This window comes from Mycteria americana, chromosome Z, assembly GCF_035582795.1.
Source record: "Mycteria americana isolate JAX WOST 10 ecotype Jacksonville Zoo and Gardens chromosome Z, USCA_MyAme_1.0, whole genome shotgun sequence".
NCBI classification, from domain to species: Eukaryota; Metazoa; Chordata; class Aves; order Ciconiiformes; family Ciconiidae; genus Mycteria; species Mycteria americana.
The window spans coordinates 14,422,235-14,448,083 of NC_134396.1; the positions used below are offsets into that span (position 1 = coordinate 14,422,235).

Below are 25,849 nucleotides of genomic sequence, written 5' to 3' on the forward strand. Positions count from 1 at the left end.
GGACTATCACAGCTTTACATAGCAGAAACGTCCATTCTAGAGGCTGCAGGGATTACATGGAATGTAGTTTCTTCTTGGTGAGAAAGTATACATGCCATGTCCTGTTTCCTCCACTCCCCACAAAGAAGTAGTCAGAGAGGCTCAGAAGCATCTTGCTGAAGTAGTGTTACATCTGCAGTAATAAAGAAGGTACATGCTCCTGGGTGCTTCAGTACCATGTGTTTTCCACACAAACATGTTACTTTTCAAGCCTAAACTCAGTTTTTCCTCTAATTCCTCAAAATCTATCAAAATTCTCTTCCCTATTCATTTTTCTTCTCTTGCCCTGCCTTTTGCTCCTGTCCATTTCTTGAATTGGATAATTATTTTCTTTTTATTTTCTTAATGTCAGCAGAAGGCCTCCAAGAGCCCAGGGAGGCCAGGGGAAGAAGGCAGACAACTGCACAACTGATTTCTGTAATTTGCTTTGGCATCTGTACTGGGCCTGGCTGGGATGGAGTTAATTTCCTTCATAGCAGCCCATACCATGATATGGTATTTTGGATTTGTGACCGAAACAGTGCTGATAACACACTGATGTTTTAGCTATTGCTGAACAGTGTTTACACAGCATCCAGGCCTTCTCTGTTTCTTATGCTGCACCCCCAGGTAGCAAGCTGGGGATGCACAAGAAGTTGTGAGGGGACACAACCAGAACAGCTGACCCTAACTGACCAAAGAGGTATTCATTGCCCTATGACATTGTGCTCAGCAATAAAAGCTCAGGAAAAGGAGTAGGAAGATTTGAGGGTATTCAGGGTTATGGCACTTGTTTTCCCAAGTAACCATGATGCATGCTGAGGCCCTGCTTTCCAGGACAAAATAGGATTGAAGAATATAACTTTTGTTTTGTTTTGTTTTGGCAGAGGTTTATATTCTGACTGTCCCTGTGCAAATTTTCACAAGGATGGCAACAGATGCATCTGCAGTCTAAAGTGTGAGTGCCAAGTTATTTGAAAGAAAGTTTACCATCATATTTTAACCAGTGAAAAAGCCTCATTCTTGTTAACAGTTGAAGTATCTTGAGTTAGAGTTGTGAAAATAATTATCCTACGAAAGACAACCAATATAGATAATGTTATCCAAGGTTGCAATTAAGGCTTTCCTCAATTGTAAGCAATCTATACCAGTATTCCATTATGAAATTGTTGGGCAAGCATAACAACAGCCAGTGCTGTCATTACCACAAAACCACCAAGAATGACAACCAAGCTTTGGAATGGCAGGTATCTGACTTGCTACATGAAGTGATCCAAGATCATGACCGTTAATAAAAACAAAGCAACTCCAAGAAATAGTTCTGCTCCTGACACTTCTGATCTCTGAGAATGTACACAACAGAAAGGAAGTTCCTGTAAGGTGTCTGTTAATGAAATCAGTCAAATAGAACATTTTAGGCTTTCTTTTTTACATTAGAGGTCTGGAATACTCTCTGTTAATCTCTGCCCTGTAACCAATTAATCGAATTCTAGAACATGACATCCTTTTAGGTACCAATTAACCTACTTCAGCTCTTTTTGTATAGAACAGACTCCAGGCTGGGTCATTTAAAGTGTCTGCCTCCTTATTCCATTTCTTCCTTAAGTCCCTCTGCTAATTTGATGAATCATTTGCTGGCTAACTTAATGCTCATTAGATCATTTGCTAGCCTTCTAATTAGCAGGTATGTTTCTTACTTCTTATCAGTAATTGCTCATTAGTAGGCATAGATTTCTGTGCAACAATAAATGATAGTAATCTAAGGAACAAAAGTCAGCCACATAAGACAAGCTTGCTAGAAAATAAAAATGGTTTGAGAGAAGTCAAAAAGCAGAGTCCTGACAAAGAAATATGGATTGTTTTTTGTTGCTATTTCTCTGCAGGCCTCTTGACAGACTTAACAAGACTACTGATTTCTCACCTTCCTTAGCTTTTCTTTGAAAAACATTTTTTAGAAGTATCACAGTATGCATCTCTAACAAAGTAGTTGTGTAGTGCCAGTTCTTGAATCATCCATAACCAGCCCACCCTGACACACCCTCCCATCCTTTCCATCTGCTGCTCAATCTTGTGACGTGGATCAAATGACTACAGACATCCTAAAGTTTATCCATTCTCTTCCAAGAACAAATAAGGAGACTTCCAAGTGCTTAAAAAAACCCAACACTGCAGTCATTCTTCTAACAACTTCGACATGCCAGCATAGTGCTCTTTAAAAGAATACTAATTGGGGAAAAAAAACTACAGCTTCTTAACCTCTGTGTGTGTTCTTGCATTACCATGTCACAATATACATCATGCCCACACAACAGTAGAATTAAACTAGAAGGTAGCTGAAAAATAGGTAAAAGTAATCATCTTGGTTTGTTTATTTGCAGCCCAGAGGCATACTGAGTACCAAAGAACCAGAGGCCACAAAGAAAATCAATTTTGGAGGTTTGACACACAAGGCAAATAATTTCTCCTAATGAATGATGGGGTTGTTTCTAGCCCACCTACAGAACAACTTCTTGACTCAGCTCTGTGATTGGCTTGAGTCAGAAATAATAATCTCTAATAATTCTACCTACTTCTGTAGAAAATAATTCTCTCATTTGCACCAAAATATTTTGAGTAAGCTGCCCAAATTTTTTTATATACTTTTACTTAGAATAAGTAATTATTATTTTATCCTTTACTAGAAGCTGACATAGTAGAATTTATGATAACTTCAAGTGTTCAAACAGTTCATCTAAACAGACAGTGCGCGGGTACTGACTGTTTTGCATGCCAGTGATACATTTACAGGACACAAAGAATAGGTGCTAGCTTGAGAGTATTAATTAGTATCTGGACTTTCTTCTCAGCTTTACTATGGATGTTTGTTGTTACACTGGCAATTCTTTCACCATCACCATACCTTAGCTTCTATACCTGAAGAACTGATATAATTATTCCTGTCTAGCTATGAGTGTGTTTGATATCTACTAGTACTGTTTATTAGCATAGCTATTTTAGATCTAGACTAAACACACTACCCTTCTTTCAGGCAATTCTCTACTTTCCATTCCTACATATTCTCCACTTCTTCCTCATCGATAACCATTTTAATACTTTGAAAATATAACCCAAGGAAACTATCAAACCAGTAAAATGTTCTTGCTCTTGGATTCTTTCATTTTTATTAAAAAGTAAATGAGCCTATATTATTCACAGACCATTTCAATGCTGCGTTTCACTGTGACTAGATTCATTGCTGCTTATTATTTGCACTGTGGAAAAAAAAGAAAACGATGATTCATACTCTTAATCTCATACTTAAATAAAATTAAATTCTATACAGTCAGGCAATTCTTTCCCTCTTTTGTCTATGATGCAAAAATTTTTAGTGGAAAAACACCTCTAAAGCATGTTCAGAATAAATTTTTTGCTATATCTTTCTTCAAGTGGTTTAAAACAACCACATCATTTAAAATGTGATTATCTCAGCACAAGTTAAGCAGTATTAATGTACATAAGAAAATGAACAATTCTTAGTGATAGTATAGTTAATTAGATGGAGATGGTGGAATTGTTAATGGTGCAAGAAATACCCATGTTTATTTCTGTTCTGTATTTAGAAGGATGAAAATTATTTACTCAAAGCAAACGAAGAGGAAGTACTTTCCAGGCCATTAGTATGGAGAGTTTTCTAAGAAAAAAAGTTTTAAGTCAGCAGATCAAATTATTTCCACAGAAAAACCCTAAAAAACTTGGCAGAGAGTCCTTCAGCTCTTCTAACAATAACAAATCCTGGGAAGCAAGGGAAGTCCTAAAGGACTGGAAGAACACCCATTCTAAGAGAATAAATTAGATGACCCAAATTCCAATAGAAGAGCAAGCCTACCAACATCACAAAAATAAATAAAACATATTACTATAAAGACATAAGAATAATCCAGTGAATCTGACTTTATAGGAAACAGGTCTTCTCAAACGAACCATTGGCATTTTGGTTGTACATACAAGAGAGTTTTGTAAGGGACTGACATGAAACTGATGTCAAAAATAATGCTATAGGAATATGACTGTATCTGAGGCAGATGCCCTGGGAACTTGCTACAGGACTTTCAGGTTCCCAGCCCCATTTCCATGAGGTTTTAGGCTTCTTAATTTACCAGAGAACTGAGTTCTAGCTCAGTAAGCACCCCCTGGTCCTGAGCTTTATTCTTAGAATCATAGAACAGAAAAGACCTTTAAGATCATTAGAAATTAGACCTTAATATTTCTTTAAGATCATAAAGAAAATATTAAGAAATATTACTTGATAAACAACAGTTAGAATCATAGAATCATAGAATCGTTTAGGTTGGAAAAGACCTTTAAGATCATCAAGTCCAACCATTAACCTAGCACTGCCAAGTCCACTACTAAACCATGTCCCTAAGCACAACATCTACACGTCTTTTAAATACCTCCAGGGATGGTGACTCAACCACTTTCCTGGGCAGCCTGCTCCAATGCTTGACAACCCTTCCAGTGAAGACATTTTTCCTAATATCCAATCTAACACCCCCCCCCCCCGGCACAACTTGAAGCCGTTTCCTCTCATTCTATCACTTGTTACTTGGGAAAAGATAGGGTAGGTCTATCCCAGAGGTACAACATCCAAGGCTCCAGCCTCAGGACTGGGTGTGCATTTCCAACATCCTCAGCCCAGGTATTGATTTATTAGATAGCTTTCCTGCACTTCTTCAATCAGAAATTTTCCTACAAGTTCTTCTTTTTTATTTCTAGAGACTATTTGTATGACAGTGTAAGTTTTTTGAAAGGATGTCTGCAGTTAGGCAGATGCTCAGCAATGGGGAAAAAAAAAAACATGCCAAAAGCAAGAAACAAAAAACAACTAAAGCAAGTTACTCAAGCTCATGGTGATGATGTAAACAGTTTTGCATTTCAGATCAGTTCAAATAGGAGATTATGCCAAGAGAACTGCATTCTCTGCTGCACATATAATGAAAAACTGTAGGTATACAGACTTAGGTTTTGTGGGCTTCAGTAAGGCAGAACTGCACTGACTTCAGCTTCACGATGCATGGCCAGTTGCATAGGAGGACCTCATTCAGTAATAATCTCAAATCCTATGGACTTCAGTAACTAAGCTAAGACATGTGTCAGGCAGCTGCTGACATACTTGTCCAAATGTTTAAAAAATGGTAGTACAAGATTTAGCCTCTTAATGGCAGTTTAAAAATCAAGAAACAAAGGCTCACCCATACTAAGCCTAATCGTTTGGTATCTGTTGTTATAAAAAAAAGTTTGTTTACTGTTACTTGGAGTTCTCCTGCTAAATGTACTCAAGTAGATTGCCCTCTGCATGGGAAGGAAGCTGAGATGGACACATGCAAAAAGCAGAGTTCCTAAAATGGACAAATGTTTCTTCCATTCCTTTTCATAAGGAAAAGAGTTATGTGGCATCACAGATGTCAAATCTTCCAGGATAAATGAAAGCTTTGAAACAGATACTTTACTTACTGCTGTAGATGCACCTTTCTGACAAGGACATACAAGAGGAAGCTGACAAAAAATTCACTCAACATTTTTCTTTCAGTTCCTGAATCCCTGTTTGGGCATTTCAACACTTAAGTTGATTACCAGAAGTCCTGGAAAGAAGACATTTTATTGATCTTGTCCAACTTCTGGAAATAAAGCTATTCATTAGTGAGTTTTTTCCAATAAATGTCCTGAAATAAGGCCAGGACATTCCAAGCAGATTACAAAATGTTGGGGAACCCTGATAGTGGAGCTTGATTGTATGACATGGCTATAGCAAAGGAGTGGACAGAGGTCCTTCTATGTCATTTGTTTCCCCAAAGGGAAATTCATCTTTTTTCATGCTTGTCCAGATATAACTCTGAGTATAGAGGTTTTCCCAGAAGTCTTTACCTCCTACTTTCCAACTCCAAAAATCATAGTTATTTAGCAGCTCATATGATCATAAAATACAGGTTTGGCCTCTCTATATTTCCAGTATATGTTTTGACATTTTTCAGGCATAGATATTGCTAAGTTTGCAAAATGAAATCCATTTCAGTTGAACACTGAGCAGGTATCAGATATTAGTCACTGAGCAAGATTAGTATCAGAGAAAATCTGATAACTCTCTAGTAAACTTCAGGCTCCAGGACCCAAGACAGTCTTCCACTCCAGATTCTTTAATGTCACAGATATGTAACTGTAAAAAGGTATTTACAGAGTGCTTACACACTGTTATCCCAGCAGTGGATAGACAACTTTAGTGCACTTCCAAGGAGTTAGTTTACTAAGTCTGGTAAACTATAGGACTGAGTCTTCCTTTCCACCTTGGAGAAGATAAAGGTTTTTGCATTTCTTACACAACATCTCTTAGAAAAGAGTTTTGGACACTTAAATAATTTTTAATATCAATAGTTCTGGATTATAGTCTTCCAACCATCCAGCTATTACATTGCTATCATACAGAAAAAGTATGCCAAGTTGATTTGTTTCAAATAGCTAGTATGGTTCCTTTTCCTTTAACTTTACATATCTTTGGTTTTGAACAAAAAAAAGATAAACAAATGAAGATTTCTTATAAAATTGAAGAACTGGTAGATCCATTGACCAACAATATGCTTTACAGACCTAATACCTAGACAAAAATACAGAAGAGGATATTTCCAGTTCAAGACTAAAAAATACAAAATAGGCAAACAATCATTACTAAAAGTTAACACTAGACCCTATAAATTTCTCCATGCATATGTCACACATACCTCATATTTTATCTCCAATAGTACTGTGCATAACAGACAGGAATACTGAACTTTTGCACAAACTAGAAGTAAACTTATAGAATACTGAACAGTCTTCTGTAGAAACGTAATTAGCAATGGAAACGAGTGAGTATGTTCAACCAATTCATTCCTTATCTGTGCATTCTGCAGATCATCACAGACTCTGCTGAAGAAGTATTTTACATCAAGCTGGTGAAAAGTTTCCACTCTTGTACCTTTCTGTAGATAATGAAGATAGACACAAAGGGGACACAGAGGAAAAAATTACCAATACACTCTCTCCATTAGGGACTTTATATCAATTATTACATTTTTGCTTTTTTGTTTTTTACAATAAAGACATAAACGTAAGAAAGGCAGATAAAGCGGCACTTAGGAAGGAAGGAAGGGGAGGTAGGCACACTATAACATTGTTACTATGATTCAACAAATTACTGTTCATCAAACAGAGCAAGTTATTACACATGTACTCTTAGGTTCTCACAAATGCAAAGTAAAACATGTTCTCCTCAATGTCAGTGAAGTAAGTTTTGTCTTTTTTGGACTACAGACACTACCTTTGTTCATTTCTTCCATCCTTGCTACCATGCGAAAATTGCATGACTGAGTTTTTCAGGACATTCACACAACTGAAAGAATCTCTCCTCAAAACTTCTTCAAAGATGTTCTTTCTGTTGACCCAACTTTTCTGTTGCCAAAACTAACAATCTTTGCAAAAATTTCCATCACCAGGACAAGAAATCAGCATATTCTGTGGAAGACTGGCTGAAGAAAAAATGTATAAAAAAATCTTCACTCCAGCAAGAAAGGGTAAACGAAGTTAGTTCCATGGTTACCTATTACATGCAACACAAGCTTAGAAACTTAGCTCCCTAGACAAAAGGAACATTTCATGTAGAAAAGCTATAGCTTCTTTTCCGGAAGTGAGTTTTACTGGAATATGTTTTGTGACTTACCTGAGCAAAACTTTGCTGAGTTGAAGAAAATAATTCTGCACTTCCCTTTGTACACAAATGACATATAACCCACTACTTGTCAAAAGTTTGTAGAAAGCAGTACCACACTTCTAAAATGCTCTTTTTTAGTGTTGTGAGGCTACCAGCTGTTCATAGGCTGGTTTCTGGATTAACCTGATTTTTTATCCTCTCTCTGTGAATGGAGCTGAATAACATAATAAGCCTCCTAACTTGGAGGGAAAATAAATTTTAGAGGGATAGGAGTGAAACGAAATAAAATAACCTGTCATTTAAAAGAAAAGTTATAGAAAAGAGTAATACTGAGACTGCATAACAGAATGAATTACCACTTTAAATAGAGACATCCAGTTGCACCAACAGAAAGAAACAATAGATTCTGATCCAGACATAATCCAGCTCAGCTACATCTACCCTTGCTATTATGCTGCTCTAGGAACTTGCAAATTAAAATTTACCTTTATAAAATTTTAGAATTTTATAAATTTTAGCAGACTGTAAAAAAACAAGAAACAACAAAGTTTTTGCTTACCTAAATGCTTAGTAGGTGATTACCTAAATTTAGGTAATATCTAGAGTTAGCTTCCTTGAAATTTTTAATTTTCTTAGAGAAAAACCTATCAGATGTAGTTGAACTAAATAACACAAAACAAAATAAAATAATCTTCTATAATAATGCAACTAGGCATTATTCCATGCTGTACTTTAACAAGTATTCCTGAAAGATGCCAAACTATGTAAAGAAACTTGAGTGAGAAGCTTCTATATATCAAATTTTTCAAATGCTGTTTTCAAAGTTATTATTTTATTATAATCTTTTTATGATCAGGGACCAAAGCTGTCTTGAAGCAATCCATCTATTGTCTAAAAGGGAAAAACACTTCATCCTACTTGCTGGGACATACCTCTTGCATTTCAAGTTGATTCTAAGCAACTTCATAAGCAGGACAATACTAAACTTGACTATATGCAATTTTGGAGGCATGACTGTACTTTTAAGTGTATGTTATTATGCCGTTCACTTTATCAAGAAAAATTACCCGAGAAAGATATTTCTGCATTTCACACTAAGAAGTACTTTAAGGAAGCTTCTGAATTCTTCATCCCAAGGTACAGAAGCCATATCCTGTTAGCTCACTAAGACTGAGCTACTGCGTGAACAAGGCTCTGAGATATTACTTGCTTACTAGCGATGGCTTCAATTTTATTAGGGTGCTCTGTCTACCCACCAATAGTAAGCAATCCACACCAGAAAGTCTCTATTCAGAATAAATAAATATTTGAGAGTGCTGTTATATATATCCAGTTTAAGTTCTACAGTAAATTTGATACCACAACAGTTTCTTTTTCTTGTCTGACCCAGGGAGAGATGGCCATACAGGTTCATATTAATACCACACCTAGCCCAGTATCCTCTCTGATGACAGTTTGAAGGAGACACTTAGGGAAACTGTGTTAGAAAAAGGTCAAGAGTAAACGCAATCCACCTCCCACTTTGACAGCTTCTATTTTCTCTCAATCAACAACTTTAAGATTTCCTTAGGTAGGGGTTTCATTTGGACCATTGCATTTAATAGGCATCAATAGAAATTAATGATTAATTCCATTAATTTCTGCACCTTTTTTGAACCTACCTATATAATTTCCTTTTACATTTTGTAATTTTTAGTTCTACAATTTAATTATATTTTCTGTCAAAAAATACTCCCTTTTGCTTTTGAATAGATGCCTGGTAATTACATTGTTCTCTATGCCTTTCTGCATAATTCCCTAATATTCCATTTGACTTTTTTACTACTGCTGATTATTGAGTTGATTTTTTTGCAGAGAAATACCCACAATAATATCCAAGATCTCTATTTTTAGTTGAAATAGATCACTAAAAAGCCCTTACCATGAATGTATAATTATTTTATATTTCCCATGTGCATCTGCCGGTACTTGTCAATACTACTAGGTAAAGCATAGAATCTTTTGAAATATCCTGAGACCAATTCAATGGAATTATTAGCTTTAAGCAGTTTAAATTTTTTTTTTTTTTCCAGGAAATGAAGAAGTAGCTTTTATTTTTCAGCACATCACCTTGCGAACAGGTGTCTATAAAGTTGCCAGTTAAAGATACTTGAGAACAGTCCCTGACAAAGAATCTTTGTTTGCACCTATAGGTTCAGACTAATTTCTTAAAGGAGAGAAACTGCAAAGCCAGGAAGCTCTTATGTTTCTTATTCTCAGGTCAACAGGGAAATAGAATGTCTACAATTGTATTTAGTGAAGGCTTTGAATAATGCTGGTGTAGGAAGACAGACTGGAAATAATTGGCAATTTATTTCCTACAGAATTATCAGCAATCTGAGAGGATGCAACAGGTTGGGAATTTGCTGAAGCACTAGCTAGTAAGACCATTCAGCTCAAGTTAGATGTTTATATTCTGTTAAGTGATAAAGAGGAAAAATATTTTATTGTATATAATTGTAAAAATATAGCTTGACAAAGGTAAGTAGAACAAACAGTGTACACAACACAATGAAATCAGAATTTCAGGATGGTCCTCCTGTAAGTGTTAATAAGCCATTATTATATTAGGGGGAAAAAAAAAAAAAAAAAAAGGAAAACCCAGGGATTATTAACCAAATCCTAACAGCTGATCAAAAAGGCTCACAGAACCTACTGTGTCAGTAGAAGTATATGGAGACTTCTGCCTTTAGCAGAACTTAATTATCAACATAGTTGATAATTAAAAAGGCAACTGGTGTATCTCTCTCATAAATGAAAGGCAGCTCCCCTCCTCACCTTCCTGGCCCGGCTCTTCTTAAAGAGCTGGTATCCATCCATCACAGCACTCCAGTCATGAAACATCAGACCTTCACTCACCTACTGTCCTCTCAGATGGACTTCACTAAAGTACTGGCTGTGCTGGGGTAGGTCTTTCTCAATTTCTCCTGCTGAAACAGATCATCACCTACAACTAATTACTTGCAAGGTGGGTGGAAAGAGACTCACTCTTCATCTAAGTAGACAAGGTTACAGGCTAGTACTTGTACAAATTAAATATAAAACAGAACAAGCACAATGCATGTGGAGAGAAGAGCAAGGAATTGAATTCTATTAATCAGAAATCCAGTTTGGTATCCAGATTAATCCTCAGTAAACAACTGACCAGATCTCTCCTACATTTGTATGAACAGTTTCAGCCTTCACAAATTGTTTTCTTTTCTAATGATAAAAGTAAATTAAAAATCTCACTGCATATATGTCACGGGACCTTGAACACACAAACTTATACAGTGCCTACAATAATGAAAAGGAGTGTTATAACGATGGACATGCTCTGCTGCAGAGTCAGTTAACCAGTTTTGAACTTCTATGCAAAAGACCCAGGAAGGGAGGGATAGTCTCTCATTGTCTACAAAATGTTGTACACAGCAACAGCAACTACAGTAAGACTCACTAGAGATGATAACTCAGCAACTACTCCCTGCAGCAGTAATTTCTACCAGGGGGAAAAAAAAATGATTACTTTTTTTTTGAGTAGAATTCCATAAGGAAGAATGAGCTACACTGCTCATTAAAATCAATTTTCTAAGAGAGGCAAGCAACTCTGATCATTTTCTTAGTTTGTCATACAGTGGTCCAAACAGCATACTGCTTTGTAGTTCTGATATACTGAGTTTGCCATTACAAAACACAAAGATTTGTTCATATTAGAATGCACTGTAGGACATGATCGTCCAGAATGTTTGTAAGTGGGAATGAAACAACGATACAGTGAGTGCTTCACTGGATGTCAGTATTGTGGGTAAATCCAGCCACTTCTACTATGGCAGCAGAAAGAAGATTGCACAGTCACAGCAAAACCACAACTTTCATCACTGTCCAGATGACTGGATGGAACAAGTTGGACCAGCGTACACATTTGCAGGCACCAATAAGCCTCATGTCTACCTTGCTGTGCTGCAGTTGTTAGAGGCCAAAACAGGGAAGGGAAAGAAAGGAAAAGTAGCAAATATGATACATCAGTGCTTGAGTTTTGTGCAGCACAGGGATGGCAGCATTTTATCAGGGCAGTCTGACTAGTGGTGGCGAATCCCTCCCTTCCAGTGTCTCTTCAGTGTCTTTGAACCTTGCCTAGTTACTCAGGCCTGTCAAAGGCATGAGATAGAAGAGAAGAAAAGGGATTTCTCTGTGTATAATAGAGAGGTAAGCCATGAGGAAACTGTTATGTTACTGACATGCAAGCATGTAGCTAAGAAAGTCCCATGAATCCAGAGCAAAGTCCCATGAATCCTCTAGTGGAAAACAGGTTCAGCTTTTATACATTACACTAAATGACTCAGCTCAATATGACTCCAAATAATACTGCTGCTGTGACATATCAAGGTAATAAAATTTATCATCATTTTAGGTTATAATACTTTGGTATTTTGCATTAGACTGCAAAAATGCTTTTATATCTCTTAGCATCCACTGGCAAAAGTACTATGCTTTTTAAAGATCATTTATAGTTATTTTCTGAATAATGTCATTCAGTTCTTTGGGGTCACATAAGAATTCTAATAACCCATCTTCTTAGGCACCCATGTGTATGTCACACTTCTTTTTGTTTCTAATTTGTATTTTGCTTCTGAGGTCCCCTCAACCTAAAATGAATCAGCCTACCCCTGCTGGAAATCTACAATTTCTCTCTACTGCAAATCTATTCCTTCACATTATTCACTGTGCTGATATTCTGAACTCCAAAGCAACGTAACAGATGACTCACCTTCAGCTATCAGTCATTCTCATCTATTCACTTTTTGAATTTTGAGGTTCTTTATTAGAAATGAACACTTGACCTACAATTTCATCTTAATTCATATTTTACACCATTTCTAACTTATTTTTTTTCTATTTTCATTATTAAATTACCAATACTTTATTAGAGTTTTTAGCTAGCCTGTGACATTCGAGTTATTACTTAAAATCACTAATGTCAAGAGTTATTATTGTTTATTTATAAAAGCCAAATCATTCACCTGCATTCATACTTTGAATGCATTTAGGAGTACTCACAAGATACCCTTACCACTGGCGATCCTGCTGTTTCTTCTGTATACACATTCATCTTTTGACTTTTTCATGGAGAACTGTCCTGTTCTAAAACTGCTACAGCGTGCATGCACCTTTCACTCTCATTTTGTCTACTTGTTGAACACTGCTCTTTATATGCAAAAAAAAATACTTAAACTTGCATTACCTGAGCCTGATTTAAGTAACATATAAGAGAATATATGCATATATTCCATTTTTGTGCTCTGTGCCCTGTCTCCTGTAAAAATCAATGACATTCCTTCACCATCTGCATAGTTTTAGAGACATGATAGATTTTTCTCCCCAGTTCCCATAGTAAATATTCTTGTGGGAGTAAGTCTTATACACCCAAAATTATTTTGTCACATATCACTGAATCCTTAAAATTAGCAAAATTACAGCTTACTGACAGTGTTTTAAATTCCTGACATTCCAGACAATATTTTCTTTTCACTCTTATCTTTTGTGAAAAGTTTCTCTCTTCACCATTTCACTCTTTCAGGGTTATACCATGTATGACTTTATTTATGATTTTACCCAGATTTTTCATGCTTGCTTTTTGCTTGCTTTCAAACTGACTACTGCAACACTGTTTCTCGTAAGAGAATAAGACATCATAATCTTTCTTTTTTTTCCTGTACAACATTGTTAATTGATTATGGTCTGACTCTTTCTTCCACCTTCTATACATATGGAAAATATTTTTAAATTATAATTTCATTTGCTTAGGCTGGTCTTCTTGTTAATTTTGTTTAAACTATTTCAGTGTATTTTTCAGGTCTTCATTTGTTCTACAACCTCTTATTCTCATATTGCTTTCATCTGAATTATAACAATATTATGCATTTTCTTTTTATTTGATAACTATGCTCTTTGATGAGTTCAGCTTATTAGGAAAGGACATTTTAACTTTCTTTCTATCACTGCAATAGCTCCATTATTTTCTCCTGGGCTAGCTGTGGTACCCCATTTTGGTACAAAACTTATTACTTGGTTCCTTAAATCACTAAAAAAGTCCAAGATTATAAGAAGGAAATGGAAAGTGTTTCTGTAACTCCCAGTTACCTTATGGTCACAGACACTCCATCCAGCCTTTCCCAATACTTGTGCTAGTAGAAACAATGAAAAACTACTGGCAGTAATCTCCTTGCCATGGCAGTAAAAGGATATATACAGTACGACCCATGGCAGGAGGTCTTAAGTCTTCCCTTCTTCGTAGGACTCTATCCACAGCATTGTATAAGGAGAAGAAAAGCTTTATATATCTCAGACCTCAACCCTTTATCAATATTTTCAGACTCCATGTGGACATATTTCAGTCCAAAAATTGTGTTTGTAAGTGCAGAAGCCTCTACCTACCACTGATGTCATGTCTGGATACCTTTTCTGAGAACAACAGAAGATGTTACAGATCTTTTCGATCTGGTAGATGATGACTTTTCCCCCTTGAACATAGTTTCTCTGAAGTCAGAAATGAGAGAACTCAAGGAAGAAGGAAGTCCTTTAACAGAAATAAATCAATGCTCAACCCATTTTCCCCACCCTGGACAGCAATGAACATGGAATATCCTGTCACCCAAAGGAAGCTGAGACCAGAAAGAGGGTAAATTCTTCCTTTCTTAGTACATCAGACTGGTACCATGTTGTGGCCCTTCTTGTCATTAAAAAAACCCCTAACAATTAACTCCAAATTCGTATAAATAAATCCACTACAATTTTAGCTTTGTTCTATGATGCATTTAATCATTAATACAAGACATCAAATCTATCTGTGATAGAACATACCATTCTACTAATATTTGCCTCACTATAAGATATGCTAGAATATCCCAAATTACAGAAAATACTAGGTTATTCTGCAAAACTAGAAATTATAAAATCACATATTGTATAAAAAAATATTCCTCCTTCATATTACTTCCTGAATGAAATTCCCTTTCAAATCTATTTTTTTTACCAATGCATAACCAAATAGATTTGCCTGTTCTACATGTGGATACTGATCTGGTCCTTATTAAATCAAGATGATCAACATCATGCTAACTTGAACACTAACTGCAGCAACATAGATGAAACTTGTCTGGTTCTAGCCTATTAGAATGCAAACTGGAAATTACTTTGGAAGGCTCTGCCTTAGTGTATCTTGAAGCACTAGCAATGCCTTGCAGTGTTCCATAAACTTATATCAAGAACTAAACAGTTGGTCATCTTTTACTCAGATACCCCAATACTTTAAAGACACAATGCTAATACAAAGGTAATACACTGTATTCCAAATGTTTAACTAAACAAGACTGTCAATATTCTTCAGTTCCTGTAAAAAGGTAGAAAGGTAGAATATGTTTCAAGGTGAAGCTAATTTGTAGTAAGATGAGTGTTATTTTAATCAGCATTTATTTAATCAGTTTCTCCCAAATATCTCTACATATTTGATACATAAACACCACTGTACTGCATAATACTGTGTGACTGTTCTCAAGGAAAAAAAAATCTATGCAGAAAAAATAATTATAGTAGGTGTTTTCAAAGCATGTTCTCATAATTTAGGGAGTCAACAAAGGATTTATGAGAATAAATTTACATCTGATCAGTTTATAACAATGTACAAAATCTTCCCCTGAAACTTTAAATGTATTGTGATTACAAACCACTATATCCATACACACACGTACATATATATGCACATGCATATATATATTGCTGAAAAGTCACCTTCTTCCTCTGGGATGTGCACAGCATGCTTAAATCTTAGTTCAGTCTTTAAAAAGCATGTAACTGAGACAAAATAAACTATATTGCATAACTGATGGCTAATAAATAGAACTTTAAATCCAGCTTGAAATACTAGTCAAGTATTCAATATTCAGTTCATTTAGTATTCAATGCTAAATGTTCTCTGGGTTTTCCTCAACCCAGACTTGTCCAGTCTAGGCAAACCCACAAAAATAATCAGACTTGTTGTCATTTACTAGGCAGCACTGCTGTACATGCTGTCTACAGAATTGTCTGAAAGCTAGAATAATGAATGTAAATATTCATTATAGGTAAAAAGATAAATTATAATTAAAAAAGATAAATTATAATACTAAGAAAAAGGTTAGCCTTGCAAGACCCTTCTGGGGTCTCAAATCTTTTCTCTCCTTAAGGATCTAGCAGATTTGTAGATCTACCAATCTCGAAGACATTCTTACTCTCAGGACCTTACGTATTTATACATACTTCCTGTTCCTTGATGGGATGTGTAAGACAGCCCTTTCACTTTAAAACTTATTTAGACTACAGCTTAACTCTATTAGAAGGCAAAAGCTGTTATCTGCTATACAATACATTAGTCTATCTATATAGGACTCCCAAAAGCATCTCTAAATGCCGTATTGATAATTTCACATTACAATGACATTCATTGTTTTAGACACATCAGCATATTTATGTTATTGGGGGCATTTTCATGAAAAGGAGGTTAAAATATGATTAATTTTCATTTTTAGATGTTCTTGAGAAGAAAAAACAGTAATGGTTACTGATATTTAAGTTAAAACAATTATTTCCTATAAATATAAGATTCAAACAAAAGCTGATAGTCCCATTCTGAGTAAGAACCTACATCTAAGTTTTTCCTTTATGCGCAACTTTTTTCCATTTATTCTTGAAAGTATAAATTTGGTACATCACTGTGCAATCTCAATTCTTTAATTCCACATCCCTTTAATCTCTTTCAAACTCTCCTATTTCTTAGCATTTGTCTAACTGTATGTAATTTCATCACTTATGATGTACTCTATAACCCTCGCAGCAATAACTTACTATAGGAAATATCTTTAGAACCAGATCAGAGTTATTCCTGTAACTGTTGTTGCTGGCTTTTCTATAACACCTGTGACTGACAGGAGAAAAAACTTTAAAGTTTAAATGTACTAGGAAAAAAGTATCTACTTTCTTGAAACATAGTTTGAAGCATAACTCCTGTAGCTGTGTCATAGCTTACGTCTTCACAGTAGCAGGAGTACAGCAAGAGCCATTTCAGTTAGAACAGAATTAAACCAAGAGGAAGTATGTGTTCAAATAATAGCAAGGTATTTTTTCTAGGCTCATCTGAGACTTAAAGGTGAGAGTATTATTTGAATTAAAGTTTAATTGAAAAATATTGGGACATCGTCATATAATTTTCCCACTGCATAGCCTTAAGAGTTTGATTGCAGCTGCTCATATATTTGTAAACTCCCCCTCACTGGTGATTATGAATTGTCTGTAATTCATACATCTACATACACACACAGAGGAAAAATGGAAAACAAAAGCAAAAGAAAATATACATGGCAAATGCCACCTTGTTTAAAAAAATCTACACTACATTTATAAAAAAAATTACTTGGTGTAATTTCCATACTAGACCAGATTTATAGTTAACTATTGCAATCTTGGGTAGCGGGCAGCAAAAAATGTATCAGAAGCAGGTAGAGAAAAATCCTTGCAATAATCAGATCAGAGGAAATCTGATCCCTATCAAGTCTTACCTAATCCTAATAAAAAAATTTCTTAAACCCAGAAACATGAAGTTTTGTATCCTTCTCAATTTTTCTTCCATCCTGTTTCTTCAGCATGAACTGATATAATTCCAGTTATTATTCCAGATCTATATAAACAAGTAATCCATTGATAAAAATCTGTAAAGTTCTTGGTATCAACAGTATACTGTGACAATTAATTACACATTTTGTTTATGTATTTAATACCAAACTCCTGATTATTTTTTTTCCTGACCCAGGCTGCGTTCATTATCCTTTTGTAATCCAGCCCCAGCTCTTTAGTATCTTTTAGGAGGTGGGGTAATCAATATTTCACACGATAGCTCATGGTCAAAATCCCAGCAAATCTCTCCATTTTGAATCACTGATTTACATAATCTTAACCTCAACATTTTTAAGTAGGTCTGTGCAGCAACAAGAATTACGAGCCCATGATAAATTCTGTGTTTCTAATTACTTTTAAATTTAGACTGATTTTTTAAAAGCTAAGAATTTCCATAGAACATAATTTTTAAAATATTCTATCTTACAGGAGTCATAAACAGTGTTAAAATTGTAGACTGGCTCACTGGATTAGACTGCTATGGAACCCAAGCAGGAAACAGTCCTGGAAAGTCTGCTGGCCTATCAAATTGCCAGCAGAAATTTTGACAGAGTTATCGTATCCTTTGCATGATTTTACTGCACTCTTGCTACCTTTTGCCAAACTATTTCACTAAAATTTTTTTACCTCGGTCCACTCTGAGCATTCATTGCCTGGTGTTGGGCACAATAAGAAGAGGGAAAAATGTTAGTTGAGTTATTCTCAGAAATGCCCCAATCCCTTTTCTTAGATGATCATGTTATTATTTAGGATGCTCTAAGCTCTCTAAGTACTTCAGTAAGCTTAAACTAATGAAATACTGGAGGAAAAGATACTTTAATAGTAAGCATCACTTCAGATGAATTAAAGTGCCTTAGGAAAATATCAGATACTTCTATCTAAGGTGTCTCCTGTTGTGAAGATAGGTCCACAGGAGTTTATAACTGTATATGAAATCCCTTAACGCGAACTACATCATTTAATAAGTATTCCAACATTAATGAACTGGAACAAAATGGCATTTTATAGAATAACTGTGCCAGCCTACTGATTTATCACAGGTTTCCTATAAAATCTCAGGAAGCTTGCAAAGAAATAATACAAATGCACACAGAAAATAATAGCCCTGCTAAAACAATAAGAAACTAGATCAAACACAAAAGCCCCAGTGTGCTGAACATTCACTTTGTATCTGAGCATTAAAGTTTATTTGGCAAGTTAAATCATTCCCTGTTTTGAGGCCCCTTATAGAGAACTCTGTCATTAGCAAAGCTAACACTGCAAGAAATAAGTTAGAGACTATGTTTTCAGTTTCACTCTTAAGACCTTGAGGTTTAAGACTTGAGATAGGTACATAATATTTGACTAAAAATATTTGCTTCTCAGGTCTCTATGTATTCTGTTTTTCCACACTCATGCACAGGATACTGACATTCCCATACATTCTCAGTGTTAAGCTACTTCTAAATGAATAATCAGTATATGTATTACTTGTTAAATTTGTGACTGAAAAAGAACAAGCTTTACAGTGATAATTCACAATTTACAGTGATAGAAGCTAACCTCTGCAAATAAAAGGGCTTTGCTTGGTGCAAAAACATCATGATGCATACAGAATACACTCCTTAGCTCCATAAGACAACAATGTCTGCATTACAGACAACATACCATTTTGGTCAAATTGATGTGTATACATATGCTACAGAGCTTAATTTCTGTCCTATGCATGTTTTTCCTTCTTAATTTTCAGTTCCCTCATGCAAAGGTGTCTTTACAGCACATAGAAGGAAACAGAATTCCCCTCAATTTTTGCCTGCATAATGCCTATACTGCTTTCCATGTATCATAAGACATATCGGATTTATGTGTTGCAGTATAGGCGTAGGTCACAATAGACAGACATATTTTACAGCAATCTCTTTTTCCTCCATTCATGTATGGGACAATGAGGTTCTCATATACTCTCAGTCACCCAATCACCCACCAAGATGCTCAAACCAGCACTGGATTATCCCAACCTGTATCGTAACACCTTGTACTCATGTGCTGAAGTTCAATGACTGTGATCCAAGAAAAAATGTATTCAAAAGTTCTTAGGGCCACACAAAACATCTAAGGTGATGTATCAACATCTATACTGTTAAAGAGAAATTGGCGTTGCAAGAATCTCTTCAATTCTAACCAATTGAAGCTGGTGAAAGGGCTGGAAGGCATGTCCTATGAGGAGCAGCTGAGGACTCTGGGTTTGACCAGTTTGCAGAGAAGGAGACTGAGGGATGACCTTGTTGCTCTCTACAGCTTCTTGAGGAGGGGAAGTGGAGAGGGAGGTGCTGAGCTCTTCTCCCTGGGATCCAGTGACAGGATCATAGAATCATATAATCATAGAGTCATAGAATCATTAAGGTTGGAAAAGACGTCTAAGATCATCTAGTCCAACTGTCAACCCAACACCTCCATGCCTACTAAACCATGTCCTGAAGTGCCACATCTACATGTTTTTTGAACTCCTCCAGGGATGGTGACTCCACCACCTCTCTGGGCAGCCTGTTCCAATGCTTGATCACCCTTTCAGTAAAGAAATTTTGCCTAATATCCAATCTAAACCTCCCCTGATGCAACTTGAGGCCATTTCGTCTCGTCCTATCACTTGTTACTTGGGAGAAGAGACCGACCCCCACCTCGCTACAACCTCCTTTCAGTTAGTTGTAGAGAGCAATAAGGTCTCTCCTCAGCCTCCTTTTCTCCAGGCTAAACAACCCCAGTTCCCTCAGCTGCTCCTTGTAAGACTTGTGCTCTAGACCCTTCACCAGCTTCATTGCCCTTCTCTGGACACGCTCCAGCACCTCAATGTCTCTCTTGTAGTGAGGGGTAGGACATCTTGTAGTGAGTGTAGAACACAGTATTCGAGGTGCAGCCTCACCAGTGCCAAGTACAAAGGGACAATCACTTCCCTAGTCCTGCTGGCCACACTATTTCTGATACAAGCCAGGATGCCATTGGCCTTCTTGGCCACCTGGGCACACTGCTGGCTCATATTCAGGCGGCTGTCAACCAGCACCCCCAGGTCCTTTTCCGCCAGGCAGCTTTCCAGCCACTCTTCCCCAAGCCTGTAGCGTTGCATGGGGTTGTTGTGACCCAAGTGCAGGACCCGGCACTCAGCCTTGTTGAATCTATACAATTGACCTTGGCCCATTGATCCAGCCTGTCCATATCCCTCTGGAGAGCCTTCCTATCCTTGAGCAGATCAACACTCCCGCACAACTTGGTGTCATTGCAAGCTTACTGAGGGCACCTCAATCCCCTCTTCTGGATCATTGATAAAGATACTAAACAGATTTTTGGCCCCAATACTGAGCCCTGGGGAACACCGCTTGTGACCAGCCACCAACTGGATTTAACTCTGTTCATCACAACTCTCTGGGCTCGGCCTTCCAGGCACTTTTTTACCCAGTGAAGAGTACACCCACCTAAGCTATGAGCCGCCAGCTTCTCTAGGAGAATGCTGTGGGAGACAGTGTCAAAGGCTTTACTAAAGTCCAGGTAGACAACATCCACAGCCTTTCCCTCATCCACTAGGCAGGTCACCTGGTCACAGAGGGAGATCAGGTTGGTCAAACAGGACCTGCCTTTCATGAACCCATGCTGGCTGGGCCTGATTCCCTGGTTGGCCTGCACATCCTTGTTGAGCGCACTCAAGGGGTGAGTACCACTCCATAATTTTGCTTGGTACCAAGGTCAGGCTGACAGGTCTGTAGTTCCCCGGATCCTCCTTCCGGCCCTTCTTGTAGATAGGTGTCACATTGGCAAGCCTCCAGTCATCTGGGACCTCCCCTGTTAACCAGGACTGCTGATAAATGAGGATGCATAGGAATGGTTCAAAGCTGTGCCAGGGGAGGTTCAGACTGGACCTTAGGAAGCATTTCTTTACCGAGAGGGTGGTCAAACCTTGGAACAGGCTTCCTAGAGAGGTGGTCGATGCCCCAAGCCTGTCAGTGTTTAAGAGGCATTTGGACAATGCCCTTAATACCATGCTTTAGCTTTTGGTCAGCCCTGAAGTGGTCAGGCAGTTGGACTAGAGGATCATTGGAGGTCCCTTCCAACAGAACTATTCCATTCTATAATATTCTAATTCAGGGAGCAGATCCAGGATTCTGCCTGTTTTATTGAAGACATTCCATGTACCACAAGGACTTAGTCAAAAGGGAATCTTATGTCTCCAGAGAAAAATGTGACAGTTTATTCCAATTTTTGCCTTGGAATCCTTTGGAGTTTTCTTTGGAAGTGGTAAATAACAAAACCATTTATTAATCAACAAGACATGTAGTGCTTAACTAGTTACCTACATCAAAGAAAAAAAGTTTATATGAAAAGCCTAAGATTGAGGGGACACCAGTCCAAAGCTGGAAGTACGGTTCTATAACTTCAGCATGTAACACTAACCTCTTTTTGACTTGGATGAACACAAAAACTGGGGGAAAAAATCAGTGATTTCTACTGGCATAGCTTTTCTTTACACTTATTTCTTGGAAAAGGCTTGTTAAACAAGCACCAACTGCTGATGAAAGAAAGTGGTCTCTCTATCTACCTTCTGAGAGTTGTTACCAGTTCACAGCAAATATAGAAATGATGAAAAAATTGATGAAAAAAATCAAAGAATCTAGAATAGACATGTGAAAGAGCTATGCTTAGCTTTTGTGCAAAACAAAAACTTGTTTGTACAAATACAAAACAGTAATGACACTAATTTTTAGTTACTACTATTTTATTGGTATTCTTGGCAAAACCAGACCCTTGATTTTTAAGTGTTGCAACTACTTTGGTATAGCATATAAAACCAGAAACAATCCACATGCTACTTCACAGCGAGAAACTACATTATCGTTTTTAAGGACAGTGTTTCATCATTAAATGAAATAATACTTATTTTAAGTGTTTGCTTGCAGAGGAGAGGGAACTGTCATTTGGTCTTTAACTGCAGCATATGCCAATGTATAGTAATGAGTACTCCAAATAAAATGCAAACATTCCATCCTGCCTCTGTTTTTCTATGTTGTTTTCCAATAAAGCTACAGAAACTATGCATCATATGCTTTTATAAATAATGGAGCCCCACTTTAAATAATGCAGTTTTCTTATATCACCTGCTTCAGAGCTGGACTCTACTAAATTTATAACATTGGTGTCTTTCTTACATACGCATTTCTATCCTCTTCCCAAGATGCATGTGAGTCTAATTCAAAATCAAAGTATAGTGTTCTCTTTTTTCTTTCTTTCTTTCCTTCTTTTCTTTTCTCTTTTCCTTTTAAAAGTAGTTTCTAGTCTAGGGTAGCTATTTTCAGTGATATTTTTCAATCATTGCACTGACCACAAAAAAAGCCACAAAGGGGAATAAAAGGAAGAGGATCTACAGGTTTGGTGAAGGCCACAGCTGCTAGGAAAGGAACGTGAAAAGTGGTTTCTTGAGGCTGACATCATCTAGTAGAACAGAGGGACCATGTTGCCCTGTTACTCCCTGAGTAACATAGAAACCACAGCCATGTGCCTGATCAGATGCAAAAGCAGTTTTTTGGCCTGGCTACCACCTTTTCCCTAAGAGCAGCACATACAGCCTTCCACTCCAGACATTAGAAAGTCACAGGTAAAAAACCCCAATGAAACCAAACTAAACAAAAAAATAAAAAAAACCCAAAACATCAAAACCAAAACCAAGAAATATTGTTACCCAATCCCAGGCCTGCCTTTCTCTCACAGAAAGTTCACATACAGATGTCTTGGGTCCAGTTCTAAACCAAAGGTAATTTTTTCCTCACAGGTAAGAGCTCCCTCCCCATCCAAATACAATTTAACTAGGTGTTCCATTTTTAACTCCTACAACATTGGCATCTGCTGCACATGAGGCTATGCAGATCAGACTGACCACAAACCAGTCTATTAATGATTTCTGGTATACATGAGGCCATCACATATCCTCCTTTGCACATACTGACAAAAAGTCTGCATTTGATTTGTGGAATTGTCCTTGCACTTTAAATGCTGCTAGAAGGATAGTGTCAGCACACAATTTGATACCATCATTTATGGCAAATAGGCATCACGGGGATCTAGAAAAGGTTCTACAAGAGAGTTTTGAAGTTCCTGAAAGCCCATCTCACAGCCATGCTTTTCTGATCAGTGATGACATATGTTGTATCCTATAGAGTTTCTGGATGACAATACAGGACAAGTATAATATTGCTCAGAACTCAAAATCTGAGACACGCTATGAAAAATAAGCTCCTTAGACAAATAAAGGTTGTCTATGTCTGGTTCTTTAGGCAAATGGCATTTTAGTGTTTCGAAATCTTTTTTCACATGCCGCTTATTCAACTCCTCTGTCTGCCCTATCATTGACTTGAGTTGACCTCTTGCCTTAAAGATTTGTTTTTTACACCTTCTTTAGACAGAAGCATTAGAAAGCATACAATAATTGGGCAAAACGTTACACAGATATAAGTTTCAAAATTTTGACCTGGTTGAACTACCTAGCATTAGCCACCATCATCAAGGCGGAAAGTTTTCCCTGCAATCTCTTCCCCATGTGACACCACAGTACATTAATCAATGAGAGCCACTTGGGCCCCTCTTCTCTGCAGGAGCTATACCTTGCATGAATCCTCTGCTCTGTATTACCACATTGTTACTGAGTTTCATGACCAGATTATTAAATGTCTGATACATCCTACTGGGTAATAACTTAATTTAGCAACCACAAATGAATCATTAGTAGCTGATTAAAACCACAGTCCTCCACTTGGCCTCATGTTCCTTGAGGGAGCAGTTCAATCCATACCTAACCCCAGTTAAGTCTTGCTGATATGGTAAGAGAAGCGGCTGGTCGTTCTCTTTTCCATCTAGTGTGTAAATGTTGGGCTTTTTTAACCTCTCCCTCCATACTTCATATCTACTCAAGTTATAACATAGTGACTGTAGCTAAGTCTATTGGCCAGCCTTACGTTTGTACAGCTGTAGGATGTTGTTAAGATCCGAGTGTGAAGAATTCTTGAAAACAAGATTTCAGAAAGGCTTGACATGGATGCAATAGGCTAAGGATATGATTTCAGCATTTTTCAATATATAGCCCAGCACAAAGACTATGCATATCTTAAGACTGGAGCAGTCAAAATACATTAAATAACCACTGACATTCAGTAATTCTTGTCAACCAATCCATAAAGCTCTTTGTATGCATCTTTTAAAGTTTTCCGTCTTTCATCTCCCTTTTCCTGCTTCCTTTTATTAATTATCACTTTTATAATTTTGGGGGTTTATCCTGAAGTCTTAAAATTTGCAGCAAGTATGTACATGCAAGTTACATGCAAAAACTAAACATCCCATTTACACTTTCCTACTCCAAATGTTTGTTTTTCTTCTTGCAAGACATCCATTAAAGCTGAAAATAGAACTCAAGTGTGGAATTTCTGGTGCAACTTCCGTAATGCATGTTTCTTCAAAATATTATTTTCAAGGTCATTCATAAAAGGGTACTAAACTTCAGGTTCTCAATAAAATCTGTTTGAGCAGGTGCAGTGACAGATTGATTCAATTTTTGTTTAGTAGGTCCAGCACAATTGCTGTTAAACACAGCAAAAAAGCACTGCACTTACAATTCCAATTAATTTATTCATTCATTAAAGAATTAAAAATGTGAGCAGATTTTCAATTAAAAATATGACTATGCTGACTAAAACATTACAAATAGCCACTGCATGCAGAATTAGAAAGGTAAAGGCCACAATTATTTTTCTAACACAAGCAATGGCATAAATTAAAATAATATATCACACAGCAGGATTTATATCTGTTTAAACAATTTAATAATCTAGCAAATGCAGCAGCAAAAAAAATAATCTCAAAACTGTATTTTATGAAATGGTAAATAAGAGACCTGTTTAATGCTTTCAGTAACCAGTAGTGAGTACATGCTCAGTGTCTCTCCTCCTAGAAAAAGAAAACTTGTAGAACTAGCATGTCAAGTAACCTATTAAACAAAAATTTACCTTTAAGGCATGAGTGAAGTGCTTTGGTCAAGAATTGTTCTGCTTTCTTCATTCTAACAAGACTTTCACCTTCCAGTTCAAAAGCAGAAGACCCATTGATCTGCCTGAAGGCCGGGGGAAGTCAGGCTTGAATAGCTGCAAATGAATGCAAAGAGCACCCATCTCCGCCCCCACTCACAAGTTTAAGCAAAGCTGCTGCTCAAATTTCTATCATGCTCTGAGTCATGCATCAAAAAGAAACAGCAGGCAGTTGCCACAAAGCACTGAAAAGAGACTAAAGTAGAGGGATTACCTATTTGCATTTCCACTGAGTACAGATTTTCTTTGCCAAGAAGTAGTAGTAGAAGACAAAGCAAGGTGCAGCATGAACTGA

The 25,849-nt window shown here is 36.8% G+C and overlaps 1 protein-coding gene across 1 annotated transcript in view; it reads right to left on the minus strand.

The window, feature by feature from the left end:
• PDE4D (phosphodiesterase 4D) overlaps nucleotides 1-25,545 on the minus strand; it is a 479,877-nt gene extending 454,332 nt beyond the window's left edge. Inside the window, exon 1 of the mRNA XM_075526394.1 lies at nucleotides 25,477-25,545. The gene's annotated coding sequence lies outside the window, so the exon portion shown is untranslated. The remainder of the gene's footprint in view (nucleotides 1-25,476) is intronic.
• Nucleotides 25,546-25,849: the final 304 nt, after the last annotated feature.